The sequence below is a fragment of the Podarcis cretensis genome, assembly GCF_951804945.1.
Source record: "Podarcis cretensis genome assembly, chromosome: 1".
NCBI lineage: Eukaryota > Metazoa > Chordata > Lepidosauria > Squamata > Lacertidae > Podarcis > Podarcis cretensis.
In genome coordinates, this window is record NC_137170.1 from 116,638,039 (window position 1) to 116,664,640 (window position 26,602).

Below are 26,602 nucleotides of genomic sequence, written 5' to 3' on the forward strand. Positions count from 1 at the left end.
TATCACATGAAGATAACTTTTGATACATCGATTTTATTATAGCGTCTGAGTACTGCATACCAGTTCAGTGTAGAGCAACATCTGTGCACCTTTTGGATGCTAATTGGCTCCACGGAGCATTGTTTTAAGTTGAAACGGTTCTTGTTGCCATTCTGCATTTGGGGTGGCTCTGCATCATTGACTTTGCTCAGCTGTGCTGGTTCATAAGGGCCATAGCTCAGTGGTAGAGCATCTGCTTTGCATGCAGAAGGTCCCAGGTTCAATCCTCAGCATCTTGCGGTAGAGCTGGAAATGGCCCCTGTCTGACACACTGAAGAGCTACTGGCAATCAGTGTAAGGCAATACTAGGCTAGATCAATCAATGGTCTCACTTGGAACGAGGCAACTTCTTGTATTCCTATGACTGACTCTTAAAGAGGAAGCTAAGCTTGGATGTATCCTGAACGGCAGGTGTAAATTGACTGACTTTTGGGTCAGAGGCAGGATGTTGCCACCCACATATTCTCGGGGCTCAGGAAGGGATTGCTTATGTCTCCGTGCAGCTGGTTGGTTTTTACCTGAGCTTTAAATCTGCAATCCTACACACACGATAAGCTCTACTGAATCAGTAAATATAGTTAGAATCTAGATGTGGGTTAGCATAATAATAAGGCACACTCTATACTTAATTGTATTTATCACAAAAGAAATATATATATTGGTGTCTGTTTTTTATTATTATTTTATAGCTACAGTTAATACTAAAGGGTTGTTACCTGATGTGTTTAGGTAGTTAACTGTTACTTCTTTTTTTACAGTTTTTTTTTTTGGCATAATAATAATAATAATTAACAACAACATAGCTGTCAGGGGCTCAGGAGCAGAGGCACAGGGAAGAGAGGAGATGGAGAGCGAAGGGGAAGAATCCGAGGGGAGCGTAGGAGAAGAGGACAGTGGACCGAGGGATTCCATGAGCCTTTCCAGCGAATCGGAAGATTCACAGAAGGGGGCGCCAGTGGCCAGGGGTAGGGGGTTCCCAAGGGGAACACCCCAGGAGCAAGGGGGCAGCAGGGACTCCCAGAGCAGTAGCTGGAAATCAGGACCAGCTTCCCCACCAGAGCAGAGTGGGGGGGAAGAGTCCCAAGGATCGGGGCCAGTGCATTCCCCACCAGGGAGAGAAGATAAGGCAGGGCTGACCACGCCTCCATCAGAAAGTCGGACAACGGAGGAGAGGTCAGATCCGGCCAGTGTCCTGGAAGAGGGAAGCAGTGACCGAAGTAGTGTAACGGTTAGGAGAAAGGTCACTGGGCTGGCGCGAGAGGCAAGTTCAAATGTACAGGAGCGCGGGACAGCAGAGAATGAGGATTGGGAACCGGGTCCTAAAGCCCGCCGGAGGGAGGGGGAGGAGCTAAGCGACTCAGCGTCGGAAGAGTCCAGAAAGGGCAATGCCCCAGCGGGCAGGAGGACCCAGAGGAGGAGAGAGCAGCGTAAAAGGTGGAGCAGGGCTAGGATCTTAAACTGGTGTCATAGGGGAGGAGACTCAGACGGGACTTCGCCGATCTAGGGTTTAAGACGTAGGGCTGCACGCTGTGGCTTTGAAATGGAAACTGAATTTCAATAAAGACTTTTGTACGTTACTACAGCCTAGCGTTGGTCCTCTGTGAGCTGGGACCTAGAGGCAGCTCTGACAATAGCATATATAAAACATAGTATACAGCATATATAAAACATGCATCTTCTTTTGCATCTTTTTATCGTTGAAGCAGATAATAGGTGAATGGATGAGAAAAGATCATGACATTTTCATTATGTTGACATGCCAGAAAGAATTTCTGTCTCTAACCGTATATAATGCACGTCTCTTTATTTATCGGAGAAAAGGGCTATTATTTTGTGGATCTTAAATAAATATGCCCTTTAGGATTCTGCGGAAAAACCCATAACAGCATGTACAATAAATTCTAACAGAGACGAATATTTGAAGAATGACTTCTTTATATGAGTATTTTGGAATTGTCCAGTTTGTAAAATATTGTGTTACTGTTTTCACTCTACTCCTTCTTCATGAAGGATGCAAAATGAGGAGGAGGAGAGCTCATGCAGGGAGGGAGGCCAACTGGAGGGCATGCTATTGCCCAAGTGCTCCATCAACAACCAACAAACCTGTAGCTAGTCCTGCAGATATGTACTGACTTAGTTGTAAGGTAAAGGTAAAGGTACCCCTGCCCGTACGGGCCAGTCGTGTCCAACTCTGGGGTTGCGCGCTCATCTCGCTTAAGAGGCCGGGAGCCAGCACTGTCCGAAGACACTTCCGGGTCACGTGGCCAGCGTGACGAAGTTGCACTGGCGAGCCAGCACCAGTGCCGCACACGGAAACGCCGTTTACCTTCCCGCTATAAAGCGGTGCCTATTTATCTACTTGCACTTAGGGGTGCTTTCGAACTGCTAGGTGGGCAGGAGCTGGGACCGAACGACGGGAGCTCACCCCGCCGCGGGGATTCGAACCGCCGACCATGCGATCGGCAAGTCCTAGGCACTGAGGTTTTACTCACAGCGCCACCCGCGTCCCTGACTTAGTTGTAGACAGCGACAAATAACTTGATTGCAATATCCCAATGGCCACTTTCTCACACATAACACATGAATAGGATCTGCACACTGAAAGAAGCAGCAGAAGACACTGCTGGCCCAGCCCTCAACATTGTGCAACTTCCCTGGCTACCCACTCCAACATCTATATCAGGGGTCAGCAAACTTTTTCAGCAGGGGGCCGGTCCACTGTCCCTCAGACCTTGTAGGTGGCCAGACTATATTTTGGAAAAAAATAATAATGAATTCCTATTCCCCACAAATAACCCAGAGATGCATTTTAAATAAAAGCAGACATTCTACTCATGTAAAAACACGCTGATTCCCAGACCGTCCGCGGGCCGGATTTAGAACGCGATTGGGCTGGATCCGGCCCCCAGGCCTTAGTTTGCCTACCCATGATCTGTATGTTAGGCATGAAACCCTACGCATGTAGACCTCTTCAGGAGCTGGAACCATTCATGATCAAGAATCTTAACTGTAGGCGTATGCTGCTCAAATGTCTGTGCCTAATTTGTAGGTTTCAAGGGGCACAGCCAATGAAACTGTTTGACATTGATGCAGGCTAGCAGCACAGCCTGCTTCTTTCAACAACTGGGTTCCTTTCACACATGCATCATGTTGTGGGGGAGGGGGGGAGCTGATGATCATCATCCTTGTTATCAGTTGCCTCATGCAATTGATCTCTGGGCGACATACAATACAATATGAAACAAAACAGTTAAAAACACATCAAAATACAAACTATTTATCATCAAAATCAAGCTAGGCAGCAACAACAAAAACAACTAGCAGTTAGTGAATGTTTGTAAATAGAGATTAGTTATACTGTTGCTCTGTTGCTACCCAAATAAACATCCCTCAAACCAACAAGGCCAAGTTGTATTGCAGAAAGAGAAGTATGTCAATAGCAATCCATGCAGTTATGGGGAGAAATGAAGAAGGATCATATGCACAGCTCCTGCGGAATTGAGACATACAGTACTCTTGTTTTCTTAAATTGATTTGATGTATTATATTTCTATGCTGTTATTCATTCAAAACGTAATAGAGGATCACAAAACACAGCATAAATCATTTAAAATAATTAACAAATCACAAATAAAGCAATTACAGTCTATAAAACACTATCAACGAAACAGCAATTAAAAAATAAGCTAAACATCACAATTACAGCGAAAAGTCATATTGTACAATATAAAAGATTAATATGGCATCTACCATATTTTTCAGTGTATGAGATGCCCCCATGTATAAGACTTTTGGGGACCCCAAAATTTAGAAAATGGGGGGAGATGGCCCAGAGTTGTTGAGTTTTTTTTGGAGGAAGATGCCCCCAAAATCACTGAAGAAAACAAGTGTCTGCCCCCTTGACACCAGCACCCGCCAATCAAACGCACAATTGCCGAAGCAGCAGCCAACTATAACCCACACAATCGCCGCTAACAAGCTCCTGCTGCACAAACAGTCACCCGTCACGCATATGTTCTGTCCGTGTATAAGACGCTCCCAGATTTTAAAACTTATTTTAAAGTACAAAAACATACCGGTAGTCTTATACATGGAAAAGTATGATATAATCTATATTGCCATATTGATAAAAAAATAAGCTAAGCACTGTTAAGTTCATACGCACATTCCCCCACGGTCCCATGACTTAAAATCTTTCACTCTGTCCAGTTCATTAAAATACGCATAAAAGTACATATAATGCCAGTTGCTAAACCAGCTCAAGTCATTTGGGGTGACAGTATCTTGGCCAGGTACTAAATCTGACAGGTAAATACCACAGTGCCAGAGACTGGAATTTCTTCAGAATAAATGCATGATGCTTAGTTATTTTTTAGCTACCCAGCCACCACCCTTCCCCATTTTTACTAGATAGATGATTCAGAAAGCAATCCTCCCAATGACTAAACCTGCTGAAACCTTCTGAGGGGGAAATAGTTCCTTCTTGAAACTCTGATGAAAAGAACACTTGTGCATTCATCCCTGTGGTATATTCATACCTGCCATGAGGTACAGCACTTTTTGGAACATTACACAAACTTCCTTGTTTTAAAGCATGCACTAGTTCAGAATATGCAAACAAGAACTGAAAGAGACCTTGCAGGCCAGTTCTGCGTAAGCAGGAAACCCAATATTTACACAATAATCAATAGGGCAGCGAGCACAAAGACCAGCAGTGACTTCTTCTACAGAGTGTGGTTTAAACCCAGTAGGAGAAGCTAGAATCTTCTCTTACGTTTCCTAGGGAGACCAATGAAATCTAGGATAGTTTTGAATTAGAATTGGGGGGGGGGGAGAGAGAGAGAAAGTAAACTCGCTTAAAATCTTTCCATCTAGTTCAGAGCTACAAGCTTACTGCATACAGTGGTACCTCGGGTTACATACGCTTCAGGTTACATATGCTTCAGATTACATACGCTTCAGGTTACACACTCCGCTAACCCAGAAATAGTGCTTCAGGTTAAGAACTTTGCTTCAGGATGAGAACAGAAATTGTGCTCCGGCGGCGCAGCAGGAGGCCCCATTAGCTAAAGTGGTGCTTCAGGTTAAGAACAGTTTCAGGTTAAGTACGGACCTCCTTAACAAATTAAGTACTTAACCTGAGGTACCACTGTATCTATACAGAATATAAGGTTCTGTAAACATGGGTTTTTGGGTGGTGGGGTATGTTGCCTGGTTTTGCTTTAATATAATGGGTGGGGGCAGTGGCATAGCGTGGGGGGTGCAGGGGGGGCCGGCCGCAACATCTGGGGGGGCGCGCTCGCACTCGCAGCTCTCTGCCCCTACCTGGCTCACTCAGGGTTAGGGGGCGCAAATTACTTGCCTTGCCCCGGGTGCTGACAACCCACGCTACGCCACTGGGTGGGGGAAGTAGGTGTTAATAAAGTATCAGCTATGATTACCGTAACTGCTACTATTATTTCTCAACTGGGAATAAGCCATGTGAGAAACTGTGGACTCGATCATGTTGTGACTAAGGATGTGGCGCTGTGTAATTTTTTTTTTAAAAGCACTCAGTGCTATCCTAGCACAGCGGTTCTCAAACTGTGGGTCCCCAGATGTTGTTGAACTACAACTCCTATCATCCCTGAGCTCTGGCCTTGCTAGCTAGGGGTGATGGAAATTGTAGTTCAACAACGTCTGGGGACCCACAGGTTGAGAAAGGCTGCCCTAGTATGTATGAGCACTTTCCATATAACCCTTTCATCAAATCAATGTGTGTGTGTGTGTGTGTTTTCTTGCAGTAATATATGCACACATACAACTCAGCACAACCTCCCTGCCAATATATGGGGCTAATGTATACTTTCCATCTGCTCTGCAGCCCCGGAGCAACTAGCAGTTGGAGCTAATTGTTTGTTTCTGGTAGGGAGGAGGGAAGCAGGCTCCTTGCAGCTGCTCCTTTTGGGGCTGATGGAATGGGCCATGCTGATGCGCTCCCTTGACATGACATCCCCGTCCCCTGTTTGATGGCAGAGGCCCAGTGAAAATTGCCACAAACTACCATGGTGCTTTTAACTGAGGACCGCTCAAGACCGCTGCCTAGGGAACTGTTTAAAGAGTGTAAAACTGCTAAAGAAGAAGGAAAAGACTTTTCCAGTGCTACCCTGAAACACATTCTTCTACTGAAGAGAAAGAGCAACAAGAAGGCAGAAAGTATCATGCTGTAAGGAGGCAAAGAAGAAGCAAAGGAAAAGGCAGAGATTTAGCCTGCAAGCAAGAGGTTCAACACTATGAATATGGGTGAACAAGGAATTTGAAATCTGACTGACACATGGAGGGGAAGTACCATGCTGGTACCATGAGACAGTAAAGCAATAAAGGAGATTCTTATTCTGGGTTCAACAAGCCATGGGTTACATAGAATGGGTAAAGCGAACTAACTAGGGATTTGAAACATCAACATAGTTGGGCGTTGTTTGGATCATTTTTAGTTGATGCTGCCTGAGGATGTTGACAAGGCACTTGTGGTGATGCGTTGGACCATGTGCTCCCTTGAGCACACAGTTTAATCTGGCCAGAAGGGCTGTAAGAAGATACCTTCTTGATGCAGAATCGCTCTGAAATGTTCTGCATAAAAAAGGGGGGAAATGATCACAATAGCGGTAGTGGGTGTACATTCTCACCTCCCCACTCCAGCATCCCCGATAAAGATGGTGTACAGTGGTGCCCCGCAAGACGAATGCCTCGCAAGACGAAAAACTCGCTAGACGAAAGGGTTTTCCGTTTTTCGAGGTGCTTCGCAAGACGAATTTCCCTATGGACTTGCTTCGCAAGACGAAAACGTCTTGCGGGTTTGCTTCCTTTTTCTTAAAGCTGTTAATACCCGGGGAATCCGCGCTCCGCAAGACGAAAAAACGCAAGACGAAGCAACTCGCAGAACGAATTAATTTCGTCTTGCGAGGCACCACTGTATTCAGGTCTCTCTGAGAAAAGAAGCAGTGTAGTTGAAAATAACTTGTAGTTGTGTGTCAGAGAGTAAGACAAACTGAAAGCTGAGTTTTGGACTTCATATGCTATACAAACACTATGCAGTGATGGTTCCCTCTGGTCTTGAGATCAGATTGTGGGCAGTGGGATTTGCTGTTGGAGTGTTTTAGCTGTGTGCTTCCACTGTGCTTAAACTGTGTATTTGCAAATGTAGTCAAATATTGTGCGCGCGCACACACACACACACAAATTAAAAAATTGACTCATTGAGTCTTTGGTGAGTCCTCAATACAAAGGAAACCAAATCCAAGTTAAGCTCTGCAACCTCTGGAATTTTCACTCCTTGAGGGAATTGGAATGAGCATAACAACTTGAAAGAAAATTTTCTGTTCCAGAGAGTGTAGGATAAGGTTCACAGTGACATCATTGGGAGGTCAGCCAGTCAGCATCCTCGATAGCTTGTTTTGGTTGTAAAAATGTTGTGTGCATCCTGACCATTTGTGATGTTGCTAAAGATGGATCCAAACAACTCAAAGTCACAATCAAGTTATTCCTAATGAAACATATTGAGGTTTAGTTTGTTTTTTCTGCCCTTTTGAAATAAGTAAGGAATTTTAAGGGACAAAATAATAATAATTTCAATAAACTACAGTCATATCTCGTATTGCGTCCACTTCATGTTGCGTCTTTTCATGTTACGTCCCATGGCAACCCGGAAGTCCCGGAACGGGTTACTTCCGGGTTTTGCCGCTCATGCATGCACAGAAGTGCTAAATCGTGCTTCGCACCAGTGCAGATGCAGCGCTTCGAGTTGCAGGCATTTTACCTTACGAACGGGCCTCCGGAACAGATCCTGTCCGTAACACGAGGTACCACTGTAATTAACTTTTGTCATGAAGTTTCTTCATATCCTTAGAGAGGGAGTTTTCTTTTATTTTACGCTGCTATGATCTCTGCTCAAACCATCCGTGGACTTCCTTTTGGAATACTTTAAGCAGCACCTAGAAAAAGCCAAAAGGAATGACTAGCAATACAACAAAGTAAATGAGCTGAATTGTAATATAGCTATGAGAGGGTTTCATGGTGCTCCTGTTTAGCGACTACCTTGCCTGAAACTACCCCCTACCCCATAGGGGATGGAAATATAAGCAGCTGACTCTTTAGGTGGTAATTTTTAAAGGAGTTTTGGTTTGAAGCCATGGCCCATTGCTGAATTTAGATTAGGGTTGGAGTGTTATCAGTCTTCTGTATGGTTAGTAGTGAGTTAGCTGAGACTCTGGAAATATAAATCACTTTCCTCTGTCCAGAGGAATAGAGAGACAAAGTCCCTCCTACTATGATTAATTTTTCCACTCTGTAATTCTTTTGTTAGGAATCCATTGTGGGTGGCTCTAACAATTTTAGTCTGTGAGGGCTAATATTTTACTCTCAGCAAACGGATAATGTCCAATAATTATAGGCTGATATTTTTAACTCTGCTAACGCAAGGCACGCCGTGTGTAGCAGCAACAAGACAATGCCTAGCTATGAAGTCAAATCTTTCCCGTGCATATATCTTTCCTTATTGCAGCATTCACTCTTACCAATTTCCCGGGCAGTATCTGCATCAAGCCACTGCCACCTGCTGCAGCTATTATCCATTTTGACACAAATTTGAAGCATAGGGCTACTTCCACTATTACTTCCCTCCTCTCATTTTGCTAATGTGTGTAGGAAAATTGAATTGTAAAACATGGGAATAGGCAGATATGAAAATGAGACACAGATCTGTTAAAGTGCTTGGGAACTCCTCAGCTGTTCTTTCTTTCTGACCTTTTTAATTTTTATTTTAAATATGAGTAAGGAAATGTAGCATGGTATGGATGTTTGGAAGACACCATGGCAGAGGAAACATGAGGGGCTATTCTCCTTTCCCACAACACTTCCATGTCATATCTGAAGAGTCATGCCCCACACAGAGGCGTAGGAAGGTCAGGTGGTACCCGGTGCGGAAAATTTTTTGTCATCCCCCCATTGATTATTATTATTTTTTGCCTGCAAAAAAGGTTTTACGTTATATCATATTTTCTTACAAAGGAATAATAATAATAATAATCTTTTATTCATATCCTGCCCTCCCTGGCCAAAGTCGGGCTCAGGGCGGCTAACATCAAATACATAACATTGGTTTAAAATCAAAAAAATAATTAAATTACCTCCTAAAAACATGTCAAAATCAAATTAAAGTCTAATTAGATGGCTTTCCGCTGGGTTAGGGTTGGGAACAGTAAGTGCTCCACTCAATTGAAATTTCAGACTTCACGACATAGGAAAGCGGCCAAGTAAACAGCTATTTTCGTGGAGAAGGGTCAAGATATTAACTGATATGCATGAAATTTCATATATAGCTATATAATCCCTAGTATAGTAAGAGAAGACCTTTGGAGCAGGCATTTTTTAAAAAAAGTTTTTTATGAACCACTTTAGCAGGGCAGTAATTGTTCCTTTATAATTTGTCACTCCCTCCATGATGGCACCCGGGGCGGCCCGTCCCCCTTCCTACGCCCCTGGCCCCATGATGCACACCTACCTTTGAGGCATGAATGATGCCCTATTTAGCACAATTCAGTACTTACTGTTTTTTGGTATGAGTTGTGTTGTCTAGAGCTGCTAAAGCACTGAGACCCAAAGAGCAAGGCATTTGATATCATTTTTCATCCGAGACAGTGTTTTGTTGCTTGTTCACCCACACATGAAGTCTTATTTTCCTCTTAGATAAATCAGTGTAAGCCCATTAAGGATAATAGGGTTAACTCTGATTTATACCCTCAAATGTCTGAAGAGGGTAACTTGTGTGACGTTTATAAAGAGCAGTAGATTGGTTGTCGGCAGTGTGAAAAGCCCTGATGGATCACCAAAAACCAATAATTAATTTTGGAGCACATATTTTCCAGAGTGTAACAAAAACCTATATGATGTCCTTGAGCGTTGAAACTAATGCATAGAGCTCTGCAGTGCTGAAAGATGTGTACAAATTCACGAAGATAGATCAGTTTTACCCGATACTCCATTTTTAAAGAAAGGTTATAGACATGAATTCCATCCTTCCAAAATTGTTTATAATTTGTGCTTTCTCCACTGGCTTCCCATTTAAAATATTAGCAAACATTTGAAAAGAGAACTCTAGCTTTTCCCTTTTCATGCTTGAAACGAAACAATCTTATCTTTGTCATGGGAATTTAAGCCAAATTTTATAATCCTAAAATATCAATATAAAGCTACCTTGACTGTCATTTTACACATACTGCGAAGTCTGGCTTTCTTTCCTATGAAAACCCATGTCACAATAAATCCACTAAGTCTTTAAGCTGGTATCACAGGACTTTTTGTTGTTATCCTGAAGAAATTGGGGCATCCGAAAGTTTATCTCACAAAGAGCTGTAGGATACACAGACAGATTTATTCAATCTATAGGAATTTCTTACACACACACAAGGATAGAGCATGTGCGAGAGAGAGCAAGGGCTGGTGTAATGCTGTGGCTAAGAGACTAAGCTATGAATCAGCAGGTCCCTGGTGGAATCTCACCTCAGCCATGAATTCACTAGGTGGGCTTAGGCAATCTACTGTCTCTCTCAGCCTCAGTCCCTACATCCACAACAGGGAAGGGTCTTCTGAACATATAAGTCAAATTCTGTCATGACTGTGCTGACTACCAGTTGGCTTCTGGGCTCAATTCGAAGTGCTAGTTTTGAACTTTAAATCATTACCCAGTGCAGAACCCACACTGCCTCTTCACACATGCTTGGAACCTGCGGTAATCACCTGAGGCCTTTCTTCCTGTACCCTTCCACAGGTGGTCTCGAGGGTGGCCAACAGGGGTGGACTTTGGTGTTTCAAACTTCAGCAGTGCCCTGCAAGAGGTCAAAATTCAGTGCCCCCAGCCTCTCTGTCCATTCTGCTCAATTCACAGCAGTTAGCTCTGTGGTCTAAACCACTGACCCTCTTGGGCTTGCCAATCAGAAGGTCGGCAGTTCAAATCCCCGTGATGGGGTGAGCTCCCGTTGCTCTGTCCGAGATTCTGCCAACCTAACAGTTCGAAAGCATGTCAGTGCAAGTAGATAAATAGGTACTGCCGCGGCGGGAAGGTAAACGGCGTTTCTGTGCGCTCTGGTTTCCGTCACGGTGTTTTGTTGTGCGCTAGAATTGGTTTAGTCATGCTGGCCACATGACCTAGAAAGCTGTCTGTGGACAAACGCCTGCTCCCTTGGCCTAAAAAGTGAGATGAGCGCTGCACCCCATAGTCGCTTTTGACTGGACTTAACTGTCTAGGGGTCATTTACCTTTTACTACATCATAGTTGTGACACCCTGCAGCACCCTCTAGGCTCAGCGCCTAGTGCGGCTGAGCTGGTTGCACTGCCCGAAATCTACCTCTGGTGGCAACAAGAGAATGGACCTTTTCAGTTGTTACTTCATGCTTATGGAATGTTCTCACCAGGAAGGCGTGTATGGCACTAGCTTTATCTAGTTTTTGGTACTTTTGTCACTACCTTGGCTTTTGGCCCTCAACTTGATGGCATTTTAGCCTCTTTTAGGAAGGTGAGAACTGTAGGCCTGCCTTTTATCTGTATTGCTGTGTTTAAATAGATCTTAACTGCTTTTAACGTAACTTGCTATGTGAGAAAAGTGACTAACAAATACAATAATAATAATTTGTGGTTGTTGTTGTTGTATTTTGGGTAGATCAGTGCAGCTACCCAAAATTTCTATTCTATGCAGTGTCAAGACCCACACCTATTTAGCTTGAACAAAGCTGTAGTATTTGGTACTCCCAGGCTATTAATTAAATGCTGTTAAAGTGAGACAGAGAAATCTTTATTAACCTGTCTTTCCCAACTTCGACTCACTTCTTGATTGCTTAGCCTAGGTCCACCTCACTCAGTGTAGTTCTTGGCAATTTATTCCCAGGGTTTTTACTTTTCATGCCCCTTGGGTGTGAGCAGTGCTGTTTTTTTCTAGAAACTGAGTTCCGGCTGGGGGGGAAAGCCCTGGGTGTGAGTCTGGAAGTTTTAAGGCCACACAGAATATTCCCCTTCCCCATACAGTATATCCAATCCATGACCTCATCTGAAGGCAAGAGCCCTGGTTTGGATACAATCTTTGACACCAGCTTGTTTGTAAGTCTTCCATTTGCACTGACATCTCTCCTTCATCATTAGCTTGTTCAAATGGCATCTTGTCATTTTGGAGGATGACTCTTTCATACATTTATTTTTAGTGATTTACACCTCTGTCCTAAACACAGCACTCGGATAGACTGGTGCATTGATTTCAGCGGCACTTAATGCTATGCAATGTGTTCAGGATCAGGGTGTTAATCTGTTTTTGGAACTAGATGTTGCAGATAGAATATCCCTCATATCATTCTTTACGCAGAAGTCTTATTTTTAGCTTCGGAGAATGGTGTCTGTTTATTCACCAGCAGGTTCATTAATAGCACTGAATTTTTCCTGTTCCTCCCTCCCCCCTTTTAAAGATGCATTTCCCAGAAGAGTCAACAGTAACTGCATCACATGGAAAGTTTTCTTTCTTTCTTTCTTTCTTTCTTTCTTTCTTTCTTTCTTTCTTTCTTTCTTTCTTTCTTTCTCTCTCTCTCTCTCTTTTTCTTTCTGTGTTTTCTTGTATTTGATTGGATGCTATATAAAAAAAATACTTGTTTCCACTGTGGAGCAGGCAAAAAATAATACTATTTTAAACGAAAACACTACAGATCAGCTTTTGGACAACTGACGGGAGATTATGAGACAGGTCCAAAAAAATAAAATAAAAGGTGAGAGCACAAATACAGTGGTACCTCGGGTTAAGTACTTAATTCGTTTCGGAGGTCCGTATTTAACCTGAAACTGTTCTTCACCTGAAGCACCACTTTAGCTAATGGGGCCTCCTGCTGCCGCTGTGCTGCCGGAGCACGATTTCTGTTCTCATCCTGAAGCAAAGTTCTTAACCTGAAGCACTATTTCTGTGTTAGCAGAGTCTGTAACCTGAAGCATATGTAACCTAAAGCGTATGTAACCCGAGGTACCACTATACTAGGGAATTCTGATTGATGGAGGAAGCGCTTGAGCAAGAAGCCATATTATCTCCTACCTCCATAAGACAAGAAGTCTCCCCTTTCCTTAGTTGCAGGGATGTTTATAGGAATTAATGGTAAATCTTCCCAGTGTGGTAGTTAGCATAGCAGATATTTAGCAAACTGGAGCAATAAATAGAGGCAGTATAAGAGAGAGAGAGAGAGAGAGAGAGAGAGAGAGAGAGAGAGAGAGAGTGTGTGTGTGTTCTCTTGAAAAAAAACTAAGCTACCTGCTAGCTTCGGCACAGGGCTGGGTTGATATAGCTTCCTTGCTTTGGAGTTTACTGTCAGATAAGTGGGATAGGATTTCAGCCTGAAATCTCGATAAAAAAATATTTAGGAGAAAGTAACAGCTGCAAAGATAGGGAACCTCTTTCCAGAGCTACATTTCTGCTGAAAGTCTCACTACAACTCAGTTACTCTCCTTAGTGGGCATACTCTTACATTGGAACAGTTCTTTTTTCTGGGGGTATGCAGGGGTACGCATACCCTTAAACATTTTGTGAAACTTTGTACTTTTGTCCATTTACTGTATTTATTTTCCCTGATTTGAACTACAAAATGGTGGTTTTCTTGAGGCAAAATGAGAGTACCCCTAAACATTCTTTTAAAGAAAAAAAGCACTGCATAAGAATATAGGTAGTGCATTTTACTCAGTCAGACCATCGGTCTAGCTAGCTCAGTATTGCAAACAATGCCTGGCACCAGCTCTCCAGGGTTTCAGACTGGGATTCTCTACTTGCCTTATCTGGAGATGCTAGGAATTGTAACTGAGACCTTCTGCATGCCCTTACCTTCTGTGGTTCACACCTCTGATCAGGTTCTGCCCATTAGTGAATGATGCATTGCAAATGTTATAGAGGCCCTTTCTCCAGTTGCTTTGACACAGTTGTAAATGAACCTGTTCTTAGTCTATGCTGTAGCCTCCTATAGCAGAGGAGGCTATAGCAAAACTGTAGTGACAATGCACAGACACTCAAGCTTTCAGTCTACAGTGGTACTTCGGAAGTTTAACGGAACCCATTCGACTTCCAAAACGTTCGGAAACCAAGGCACAGCTTCCGATTGGTTGCAGGAAGCTCCTGCAGCCAATCAGAAGCCGCATCAGATGTTTGGGTTCCAAAGAACATTCGCAAACCAGAACACTCACTTCCGGGTTTGCGGCATTTGGGAGCCAAAACGTTCAACTTGCAAGGCGTTTGGGATCCAGGGTACAACTGTATGAAGTTCTGCATACTACTCGGTCTTTATTTCCCACCCCTATTTCAGGTACATGCAACACCCCAACCCCTTAGTGATAGTGAAGAATTACAGGTGTGGCTGCTTTGAAATGCAGTAGATAAACTTATTTGGCAGCATCAACACATGACAAATCGAGTGCCCATTCCTCCTTTCCCCCTCCCGTCCCCAGTGCCAATCTAGTACGGTGGATATGTTTCTGTCAAAATAAAATACATGATCCTTGCTCAAAATATTATGAAATATCATGTTTTTTCATAATATTGCATTTACATAGAAATACCTTTTCCCCACAAGGGAAATAAATCACAAAACACTTACCTGTGTGCAAACACAAAAGTTTATAATGGAGCCAAATGGTTTGCAGGCAGTGTCTATAATGCACTGGGGGTGGTGGATGGAGAAGTCCTAGCTAATGCAAGAAGTTTAGAGGAAGCTATAGTATTGCAGAGTTTAAATGGCTTTTCTCACCTGGTGTTCTTGAGTGCTAGTATTAGGATTCCATGGATTTTTCAGTTATGATGTTGGCCACTTACAACACTGGGACAGAACAAAGGGAAAGGAAAGACAGCAGAAAGCACAAGGGCACATTAGAGATTTGATTGCAGCCAGCATTATCATCTTCTTCTTCTTCTTCTTCTTCTTCTTCTTCTTCTGGCAGTCAGGAAGGGCCGAGCAGGGCAAGGCAAAAAGGATAATTATTATTATTATTATTATTATTATTATTATTATTATTATTATTAATTTATACCCCGCCCTCCCCAGCCAAGGCCGGACTCAGGGCGGCTAACAAGCAATAAGAAAAACAAGTTGAATGAATACAACTTAAAAACAAGATTAAAATACATTAAAATATTGAAACATTAAAATATTAAAATGCAGCCTCATCACAGGAGGAGAAAGGAAAAAGTAAAAGGGGGAGGGAATCAAATTGGCTCCAAGCCAAAGGCCAGGTGGAACAACTCTGTCTTACAGGCCCTGCGGAAAGAAATCAGATCCTGCAGAGCCCTGGTCTCATGAGGAAGAGCGTTCCACCAGTGTTGAAAAGGCCCTGGCTCTGGTTGAAGCTAATCTAACTTCCTTAGGGCCCAGGACCACTAGGGTGTTGCTATTTATGGACCTTGAGGCTCTCCGTGGGGCATACCGGGAGAGGCGGTCCCGTAGGTACGAGGGTCCTAAGCCGCGAACGGCTTTAAAGGTCAAAACCAGCACTTTAAATCTGACCCTGTACTCCACCGGGAGCCAGTGGAGTAATAAGAAATTTGGCATTTCATTCTGCAAGCCACCATTTACATCCAATTTTTAACTGGCCAAATCTTGATTCAGGTAGGTAGCCATGTTGGTCTGAGGCAGTCGAAATAAATAAAAAAATTAAGAAATTGTCCAGTAGCACATTAGAGACCAACTAAGTTTTTCTGCACGCACACAAAAGTGTATACCCAGAACAAACTTAGTTGGTCTCTACGGTGTTACTGGACAATTTTTTTTTTATTTGGCCAAATCTTGCTACTGAGGCTAGAACTTCCCTTGTTTTCAGTCACACATGACATTAGGTTGGTCCTGGAGATGAGAGAGAGCCATTGGCAGATTCACGGTTCAGCATCCTAATAAATCAATGCAGGAAGCAAATGAAACGGAATGCAGATGACCTGTACAACATGATATAATATTTTATGCATTTAAATCTGCATTAAACTTCTGCCCATGCCCCCTCTCTTCCAGTGAAGAGATTTCCAATAGCCACCTTTTTAATGGCAGGAGCTAAAATGCGACCGGTCTGAAAGATCTATCTTATGTTTCACAACACTGATTTAAATGGTCTGGTAGCTCACACAGAATAGATAACATGGTATTTGAGGATTTGTTGCCTTTTTGAAATAGGCAGGGACGAGCTTTTCTATCAGGATTGCATCAACAATATCTGTTCCATTAAACAAACACATTACACAGGAGCGCATGCCTTGTCTGCCTGAGGAAACCTGAACAAACAGATAAGAATTGGCTTTGACAGCCTTTTGTTGGTGGTCAGAGGCAGCACCTGGTGCACAGCTTTCAGCAGTAGTATGTCACTAGCCAAGCAATGCTGCTTTATAACAGGACTCGCTCTCTGTACGTTTCACCCTTGAGATATCTCTTTTATAACACAAAGTGTTTTACACGTACAAGTCAAAACTTGCAGTAATAGTTGGCACTCTTCTGTTTCCCTGTTACTTTAGGTACGTGTGTGCATTCTTGTTTAACAAGTCTGGAACTATGACACTTCCGCTACATGTTTCAGTGCAGCCCATGTAAAAACAAAAACAAAAAAACCTGCATGTAGAAAGTTAGCAGGGCAAGGAAATGGCAGATTCCATTGATATACTAGCTTTCCATGGGCAGGGAATGTGTTTACGTGGTGAAGCATTCAGATCATGCAGCCCAAGGGCTGTAATAATTCTTAAAGAACAACAAAACCCTGTGCTTTTGAAATGTGTGACATGGCAGTTTCCACTCAAAGAGCTCATTTTTAAAATAGGAAAATTCCTTTTTTAAACAACAACAACAACAACACATCATTAGCAGCAATGGTTCTAATTCAACAGAAGCTTCAGAGAAGAGTTATTTAAGGTTAGTTGCTATAACCACCATCTCCATTTGGTCATCTCCATTCATCAAGTGATGTTTTCACCAAAGTGCTGTTATGATCAAGTCATCTGAAGTTTACTAGACCTTGAAAAACTAACAAAGTTGATGTTTTTAAAGAAAACGAAAACTGGAAAATTTGATGCACAGCTCTACTCATGAAGAATTTGGCATTTCAGGTTTGCTTGTTGTTCACAAGGAACATCCTTTAAGTTCTCAGGGCCTATAGGTAAGAAATTTTATCCAGTATTGGCTTATTCAAGGTGGGACACCTGATTGGGAAACCCTGTGGAACAGTCTGGAGTCTGCAGTAAGGTGGGGTGTCAGGGGGAAAAAAATCAAGTGCCTCTCTTTACATAGGTGGAAATGCTTTCCCTAGCACAAAGCCACCATTGGATAAAACTCAATGTTTTAAAGGGCCAAAAAAAAGAAGGCTGGAGAAATCTGTAGCAGTTATCAAGATGGTTGTGTAAACAGTTCCAACAACTTGAAATGGTTACCGTATTTTTCGCTCTATAAGACGCACCAGACCACAAGGCGCACCTAGTTTTTGGAGGAGGAAAACAAGAAAAAAAATATTCTGAATCTCAGAAGCCAGAACAGCAAGAGGGATCGCTGCGCAGTGAAAGCAGCAATCCCTCTTGCTGTTCTGGCTTCTGGGATAGCTGTGCAGCCTGCATTCTCTCCATAAGACGCATACACATTTCCCCTTACATTTTAGGATGGAAAAAGTGAGTCTTATAGAGCAAAAAATACGGTATATCTCTGATGAGGTTCTCCAAGAAGCCGAAAAACCGATGGAGTTTGAAAACGAAGAAGAAACCCGGTTCAGGAGATTTTAGAAAGAAAAACAACAAGAGTTTATTATGGCACCTTCAAGTCTAGAGGTTCATTTAGGCATAGGTAGAAAAGGTAAGTGGTAAATGACCCCTGGACGGTTAAGTCCAGTCAAAGGCAACTATGGGGTGCGGTGCTCACCTTTCAGGCCAAGGGAGCCAGTGTTTGTCCAGACAGTTTTCTGGGTAAATTGCTTCTGGCGCAACAGAAGCACCATAACGGAAACCAGAGCACACGGAAATGCCATTTACCTTCTTGCTGCAGCGGTACCTATTTATCTACTTGCACTGGTATGCTTTTGAACTGCTAGTTGGCAGAAGCTGGGACAGAGTAACAGGAGCTCACCCTGTCATGGGGATTCGAATTGCCAACCTTCCGATCAGCAAGCCCAAGAGGCTCAGTGGTTTAGACCACAGCGCCACCCGCGTCATTTAAGCATAAACTGTTAGGAACTAGAGTCTATTTGCATCTCATGGTACATGCCCACAAAATGATATGCCATGGTAAGTCTTTTAGTCTTTAAGGTGGTATGGGTCTATTTAGTGCATTTGCTGGACCTCTCTGGAAGAAGAAAAGTGTTACTTTTGAAGATTATCCTTAAATAGAGAAGGCTGGTGGAAAAGGTGATTCGGATTCAGAAACTGGGAACAGCGAAGACTGTTTTTGAAGCCATTGACGCTGAATGAAATAGGCAATGCATTTTAAAAAAATGCTAGAATAATAACTGCAAGACGACCTGTTCATTGCTTGATCATTAATGAAATAAGGCCTCAGGAAGTAGCAGCTGGGGCTATGAGTCAGATGAGAACCAAGCAGACCTATGGCAGAGCTTGGTGTCTATCAGAGAAGGCGTCAGTGACCGTGGAGACAAGACAGGAATCTTTCCCCAAGTTGGTTCCAAGGGGAGAGGGCGAGGGGGGAAATGAAAGAAGCAGAGTGCCAGAGGCTCTGCCTCTCTTCTTTCTCTCTCTTTGGCTGACAGGTTGGTGGAATCTCACCTAGAAAGCTGGATTAGAGGGGGAGGGACTTGCTTCTCAACCAGGCAGGTGGTACTGGCTTTCAGTTGCACAGAGGCAAGGGGATGGGAGAGCAGCTGGCTGAGACTGGCTTGCAGAGTTTGGAAAACGTTTTGCTTCCAAGCTGTTCCATATGAAAACTGGATGAGGACTGGGAAGGGCAGCAGAGGAGGAGAGCCATCCAGTCCATCAATAAATCTTTGGCGCACAATTACTTTATTTTATTGAGCCCAACATGCTTTGAACTGTGTTAAGGGCCCTGCTGAACAACCTGTTTCAGTCTTGGGCCTATTTCCCCTTTTATAAATACTTTTTAGCAAACTTGAGAGTAAGCCTCAAGAACTCGTATATGGAATAAAAATGGACAAGCACCTCAAGTGCCATTGTTTACAAATGGCTCAGTTTTCTAGCCAGGCTGAGAAGCAGCTGCTTAAAGTGATGGCAAGGTTAAGGGCTGCGCTTGGCAGCTTGTGTGGCAGGGAAGGTCACCTTGAAAATATTATTGTTATCATGGAGCCGGCACCCAATATACTTTGCATGAACATTACACAACTGAGGTGCACATCTTCTGTGACATCGCTGGTGCAAATCCTATTGCATTAATAATCTGAGTACTGTGGCCATTCAGTAAGGTGGAGTTGGCAAGTAGTGGTACTGTTAAATATATAGTAGATTGTGTGTTTTTTAATATGTAATTGACTCAGGGGCGGACTTTGGCAATCCTTCATAATACGGTGCCCCATGTGAGGCCAAAATCTCGCACCCCCAAATGGATCTTCTCAGTTATGCATCGTCTCAATTTTTCACCCCCTCAGCTTGGCATGCTGTGCAGCGGAACTACCTACACTGCCCTAAATCTGGTGCTAATTGACTTTTACTTCTAAGCCACCTTGGAAGGATTTCTATCCTGAAAGGTGGGGTATATTTATTTCATTGGGAATTTAAAAAAATATATGTAGGGGACTTGTTCACACATGCTAATACACAGTTTTGGCTTGCAGTGTATTGGGTGGAGCTAAACCCAGACTTGCATTTCATGTGACCTCCTATGGATGAATCAGGCTTCAGCAAGCATATGGCAGAGTGAATAATCTCTTCTAGGTAAGAAGCATTTCTTGTGCAGGAAAATCACTCTTTGTCTACTCGGTTGTCTCCATAACAACAGAGAGTCTTAACAACAAAAGAATAGCCACTGAGGCTGTCACCTAAAAATCTCATGTTCAAGTTATTGTTGATAGCAACACAACAGATGCCAGGACAAGAGGTTACTAGCAGACAATAATAGGCACTACACCTATCCCTGAAGTATTTCATGTGATGCTTTTAAAGTAGAAAACATACCAGAGAATAAGGCAGATGCAATCGTCTTCATTACATAAATTGCACATGATGGTGTGTGTCAGAGCTGCCCCTAGGTCCCAGCTTACAGAGGACCAACGCGAGGCTGTCGTTATGTACAAAAGTCTTTATTGAGGTTCAGTTTCCATTTCAAAGCCGCAGCGCGCAGCTCTACGTCTTAAACCCTAGACCGGCAAAGTCCCGTCTGAATCTCCTCCCCTCTGACACCAGTTTAAGATCCTAGCCCTGCTCCACCTTTTACGCTGCTTTCTCCTCCTCTGGGTCCTCCTGCCCGCTGGGGCATCCCCCTTTCTGGACTCTTCTGACGCTGAGTCGCTTAACTCCTCCCCCTGCCTCCGGCGGGCTTTAGGACCCGGTTCCCAATCCTCATTCTCTGCTGTCCCGCACTCCTGTACATTTGAACTTGCCTCTCGCGCCAACCCAGTGACCTTCCTCCTGACCGTTACACTACTTCTGTCACTGCTTCCCTCTTCCGGGATACTGGCCGGATCTGACCTCCCCTCCATTGTCTGACTCTCCGATGGAGGTGTGGTCAGCCCTGCCTTATCTTCTCTCCCTGGTGGGGAATGCACTGGCCCCGATCCTTGGGACTCTTCCCCCCCACTCTGCTCTGGTGGGGAAGCTGGTCCTGATTTCCAACTACTGCTCTGGGAGTCCCTGCTGCCCCCTTGCTCCTGGGGCGTTCCCCTTGGGAACCCCCTACCCCTGGCCACTGGCGCCCCCTTCTGTGAATCTTCCGATTCGCTGGAGAGGCTCATGGAATCCCTCGGTCCACTGTCCTCTTCTCCTACGCTCCCCTCGGATTCTTCCCCTTCGCTCTCCATCTCCTCTCTTCCCTGTGCCTCTGCTCCTGAGCCCCTGACAGTGTGTTTTTTTGGTTTCGCAAGAAAATGCTGCTTAACTTCCGTAATGGAAAAAATTGAAAAGCACTTGCTGCAAATGTTGCATTCCTCTTTAGGGTAAGTACATCCAGGTCTTGAACAGTGAGACTAGATATCATTAAACATATCTGATCATTCATATATGCAATAAAAGGTAAAGGTACCCCTGCCCGTACGGGCCAGTCTTGACAGACTCTGGGGTTGTGCGCCCATCTCACTTAAGAGGCCAGGGGCCAGCGCTGTCCGGAGACACTTCCGGGTCACGTGGCCAGCGTGACATCGCTGCTCTGGCGAGCCAGAGCCGCACATGGAAACGCCGTTTACCTTCCCGCTGGTAAGCGGTCCCTATTTATCTACTTGCACCCGGAGGTGCTTTCGAACTGCTAGGTTGGCAGGTGCTGGGACTGAGCAGTGGGAGCGCACCCCGCCGCAGGGATTCGAACCGCCGACCTTTCGATCGTCAAGTCCTAGGCCCTGAGGTTTTAACCCACAGCGCCACCTGCGTCCCTCATATATGCAATACATATATGCAATACATATGGCCACGAGAAATGGGTACCTTAAAAGGGTGACATTTTTATTTTATTTTAAAAAACAAATCCATCTGCAACTCACCTTAATGCCAAGATGCCCACATTTATCTTTGCTCTGTGCACTTCAGCCTGTACGAAAGCACTAGGCAAAACTGCCAGCAATGAATGGAACTTGGGGGGGGGGGATTCATAGTGCTAATCCATTAGCATTGGACAGCAGCATTATATGTGATTCTTTTCTTGAAAAGAGCTTTCCCTGAAACTCGAAAGCACACATAATAGAGCAGTCATCTACATAATAGCTAAATTTCCTAGAGTCTTTCTGTTAGGGCCAAACTACACAAGGCAATGCAAAACGCAGCCATGGGGTTTTCCATTTTGGACTAGGATGATGGTATTGAGAGGTATTCACCTCTTGTGCCTTTTTCCCAATGAACACGCCCCCTACCTCCACAGCCAGCTCTTTGTACATCAGGAGATGGTGCATTTACAGTGCTTCGCACACATGCAATGGAAGCTATTTCTTCTAAGAAAGAGAAAAAACAAGGGATGGTTACTGGGAGAGGGAGGGAGGCATAACCTTCAACATTTCTCTGATGCAAATAGAGACATCCTGTTCCATAATAATAATTTTACTATTTATATCACACCCATCTGACTGGCCCTGAGTAAGCATGGTTAAGTTTCTGCTTCATGGCTCTCCTTGGACACACACACATGGTTTTTTAAAGCAAGCCTCTGCATCTATGTAGTCATTTCAAGCCCAGTGCATCTGTCTGCCATGCAGTCTCCAGCTGACCCTGACGTAATATGTGAGGCATGTTACTCATTTCAGTTCATGTGATGGAGAGTGGATATTATTTAGGAAAGTCTCGCCCTCCAAGAGTAATTTTTCCACTACAGCCCTACACATGGACGGTGCACCCAAACCCACACTACCTGTGCCTTTGACCTTACTTCTGGCTGCTTCTGTATTGTATTCATCTTTGTCTTTTGGATGAATGCAGTGGTGGAGATTTTCAAGACGTCTCTAAACTAAAGGTGTCTCCGGCAGTTGGTGCATTGTGTTTCATATTGTCTGATTCCATCTGGGATGACTTAAAACACCTTAGCAAATACTTGAAGTGCTGAAAAATGGTGCCAGTGGTGAGCCTGTTCTTTCACTATTTTATCTAAGTGTGGTGTTCGCGTTTGTTTTCCAGTTGTTGCTTGTGAATGGCTTCAAGATGTTTTGCATAGTCCAGGGGAAATAGTTATAGCAGATGGCTTTAAATTGTGACAGCCTCTGAGTTTGCCGCAATTGTTTCATCAAACTAACTACAGTCATACCTCAGGATGAATACGCTTCAGGTTAGGCAAATTCAGGTTGCGCTTCGCGGCGACCCAGAAGTAACGGAGCGCATTACTTCTGGGTTTTGCCGTGCGCATGCGCAGACCGTCAAAATGACGTCACACGCATGCACAGAAGCCCTGAAACGTGACCTGCGCGTGTGCAGACTTGTGGACACGGGTTACGTTCGCTTCAGGATGCGAACGGGGCTCCGGAATGGATCCCGGTCGCATCCCAAGGTACCACTGTATTAAATATTGTCCATGGAATGGGAGGGGGCAGTGTTAATTAATACTGTCAATCCAGTCTCTTACGCAATGTTTATTTTACATAAAGGTAAAGGTGTCCCTGACCGTTAGGTTCAGTCGCGGATGACTCTGGGGTTGTGTGCTCATCTCGCTCTGTAGACCGAGGGAGCCAGCGCTTGTCCGCAGACAACTTCTGGGTCATGTGGCCAGCATGACTAAGTTGCTTTTGGCGAACCAGAGCAGCACACGGAAACACCGTTTACCTTCCTGCTGGAGCGGTACCTATTTATCTACTTGCACTTTGATGTGCTTTTGAATGGCTAGGTGGGCAGGAGCTGGGACCGAAAAACGGGAGCTTGCTCCGTCGCAGGGATTCAAACCGCCAACCTTCTGATCAGCAAGCCCTAGGCTCTGTGGTTTAGTTAAATATAGTGATTCGGCAAAAGGGAGTGTGGATGATACCATTGCATGTATGTGTGGGTTGCCTTACCTCCCTGCACCCAACCAACCACCCATATGTAAAATACAACATCAGTTCTCTGTGGAACTATGTATGTATGTATGTATGTACGTATACACACATATGCATATGCGCAAGCAGTGATTAGAGCATGGAAGAGTCTGTTTTCTCCAGCGAGAAAACTTTATAAAACTATTCCTTTGATTGCATTTTAAAAGTCATTTTGTGATCCACTGCAGCAAGAAATTAAACTTTATCCACATCAGTAATTCTTTTACAGTTACTTCACAAGGCCAGAATCCTTAGCACATGTATTTAGAAGCAAAACAAGAAAAATTGCTTCCTATTAGGTGTGGCTAAGACCAGAGGAAAGCTATGCATAACATCCCCGATATAGTGCTACCTTGGTTTACAACCATAATCTGTTCCGGAGGTCCGTTTGTAAACCAAAACAGGTTGTAACCCAAGGCATGCTTCACCAATGGGGCCTCCCCAAAAATATTGTTCATAATCCCCCCCAAAATGGGTTGTAATCTGAAAAAAGGTTGCAAACCGGGACACGTACCTTTGGGTTTGATGTGTTTGTAATCCAAAATGTATGCAAACCAAGACGTATGCAAACCAAGGTACCACTGTATACCACTGTACCTCCTATTTTGTAACTTCAGAGCACTCTTACAGGTCGAGGGGCCAGATGCTAAAGACGACAAAGCCCCTGCACCTTTATTTAGTGCTGTGCCCCCACCCCACAAAATCCTCTTTTCCGAAAAAAAAAAAAAAAACATTTTCAACCATTCTCTGTCTTGAAAAAAAGAAGTTGGTTCAAAAATTATCAGAGGGCGGAGAAACGTGTGGTGAAATTCCTCTGGGTGGGGTACAGGATTGTTGATGTGGCAAGGGGCACCTTGTGCTTGCCCTTTCATTCTGCAAATCATGCACTCTGAAACCTTCCTGCATGCTAGTACTTTGAATAATGTCCAGAGGAAAATATCACAAGGTAACTCCTTCCCAGAAAGGTTCTTTCAGATCAGAAAGTGGGAGCAGCTGGTAAGACTGCAAATTGCTGTGAAATGTTTACTGGAAAGAAAACAAAACATACATACCACCTCACAGTGATGATAAAGTTAACTCAAAGCCCCACACTAGGAATGGGGGAAAAATTTGATTCCATTCCCATTTAGATGTGAGTTCACCTAATTTGTACTTTCGGAAACAAGGTGTGAACTGAAACACAGCTGTCCTTCAAAATTCACACCTCTCTGAATTATGCAGTGCCATTCTCCAACTAAGTAACATGTACAATAATGCATATACTCAGGTGAAGAGTCCACAAAAATGCATCTATTAGTGAAATAACATGCAAAAATGCATTGTTTTGGGGGAATTGTTTTGTAAAATTTGCATATATTAAGCAACACCACATATAAGCTTATACATTATACAAATTCACACTAAAATGCTGGCAAATTTCCATGACTTTTTTTTTTAAATGCATCTTGCCATGGAAATGTGGAGAACTGGATTTAAGATTGGAAAAACAAGAAACAGGGAAGGAAAATTGACAATTCCCTCATTCCGCCCCACATCCACTAATGTTCTAAAGATGTTTTCAAATGTCCTGACAGTGAGGCAGAAAAACAGAAGTCTTTCCCACAGAAAAATAAACGTTTCACAAAACTGAAGGACCAGTTACAGCACAGTGCCACCTTAAATAGTTCTGGAGAACATATAATTCCAGCAGGTATAGCTTGGAGGACAAATGCCTTATTAATTTATCCCTATCATTTTTATCTTTTTCATATTTAACTTACAACTGAAAATGACGCTGAAATCTTTTGAAACACATCTTTAAATACTGTGTTTCACAAACAAGATAATGTACTTGGATTTAAAGAGCTCTAGTTTGAATAAAACCCATGGAATTAAATTAAGTTAAAAGCAATTATTGTGTACTGTATGTTTCCGCAGGTCCGCCCCCACCCCCCTTGTATCCAAGTAAACATAAATGGAAAGGAGTGAAATTGTACTGGTTCAGTTGAAGTAATCTGTGGATTTTCCCTTTGTTGATTTGCTGCTTCACTCAAGCTATATGAAAGCATGCTAAGTAATTCTACAGGGTATTTGACTCCATAGAGCATATGATGACACCCCACTGCTATTATAATGGAAATATTAATCAAATTCTCCACCATTTTTTTCTCATACAGCTTGATTATAAATCTCCTTTTAAATTGTATTCCATTATTCTCAGTTCCTTTCTTTATCTTCCTTCTTTATAATCTTGGGAAGGAAGCAAACCTCTTTATTGATTTTATCATCATATCCTCAGTTCATGATCACTTACTCAGGGTATGCATATTTTAGCCTTCCCTCTTCAGTCATAACATTCAACATGCTAGACATCTTATCTTTCTTTCATTTATTTCCTTATCGTTAGTTTCTTGTAATTAGATGTTTGGTACCAATAATAATAATAATAATAATAATAATAATAATAATAATAATGTATAGGGTTCTGTATAGGGTTGCCATACACCTGCAATTTCCCTTCATCGGCCCTCATTAACAGCATCTGGGCAGAAATCGCTGACATGTCCGGGAAAATCTGGATGAATGGCAGACCATACAAAACCAAAAAAGTTCAACAACTTTGGTCAAAAAGGAAGAAAGAAGAGAAACAACTTTTGTGTCTGGATTTTCAGTTTTTGAAATATGGCAACCCTAATACTGTATGAGGAAGCAGTTCGTGTTTGCCAAGTCTGTGACATGTACATAGTGATATTTGGGTAGTATTTGATCTGTCCCAAGGCTAGATAGATCCAAGTAAACTGAATTTTGTTCACAGTCTTGAGAAATGGAGTTAGGCATTGTCTATGTGAGAAGTGTATTTGTGCAAGAAAACAAAAGTTAAATCCACATATTGATTATATTGTGTGATGATTGCAAGCACATCTATTT

General features: G+C 43.3%; 1 protein-coding gene across 8 annotated transcripts in view; it reads left to right on the forward strand.

Moving 5' to 3' along the window:
* Positions 1 to 26,602, forward strand: part of ZNF385B (zinc finger protein 385B) — a 198,284-nt gene that overhangs the window by 80,932 nt on the left and 90,750 nt on the right. Inside the window, exon 1 of one of the 8 annotated variants that reach the window (XM_079979914.1) lies at positions 22,492 to 22,752. The exons of the other annotated variants lie outside the window; for them this stretch is intronic. The gene's annotated coding sequence lies outside the window, so the exon portion shown is untranslated. Of the gene's footprint in view, positions 1 to 22,491; positions 22,753 to 26,602 lie in introns of those variants that run through there. 8 annotated transcript variants of the gene reach the window in all.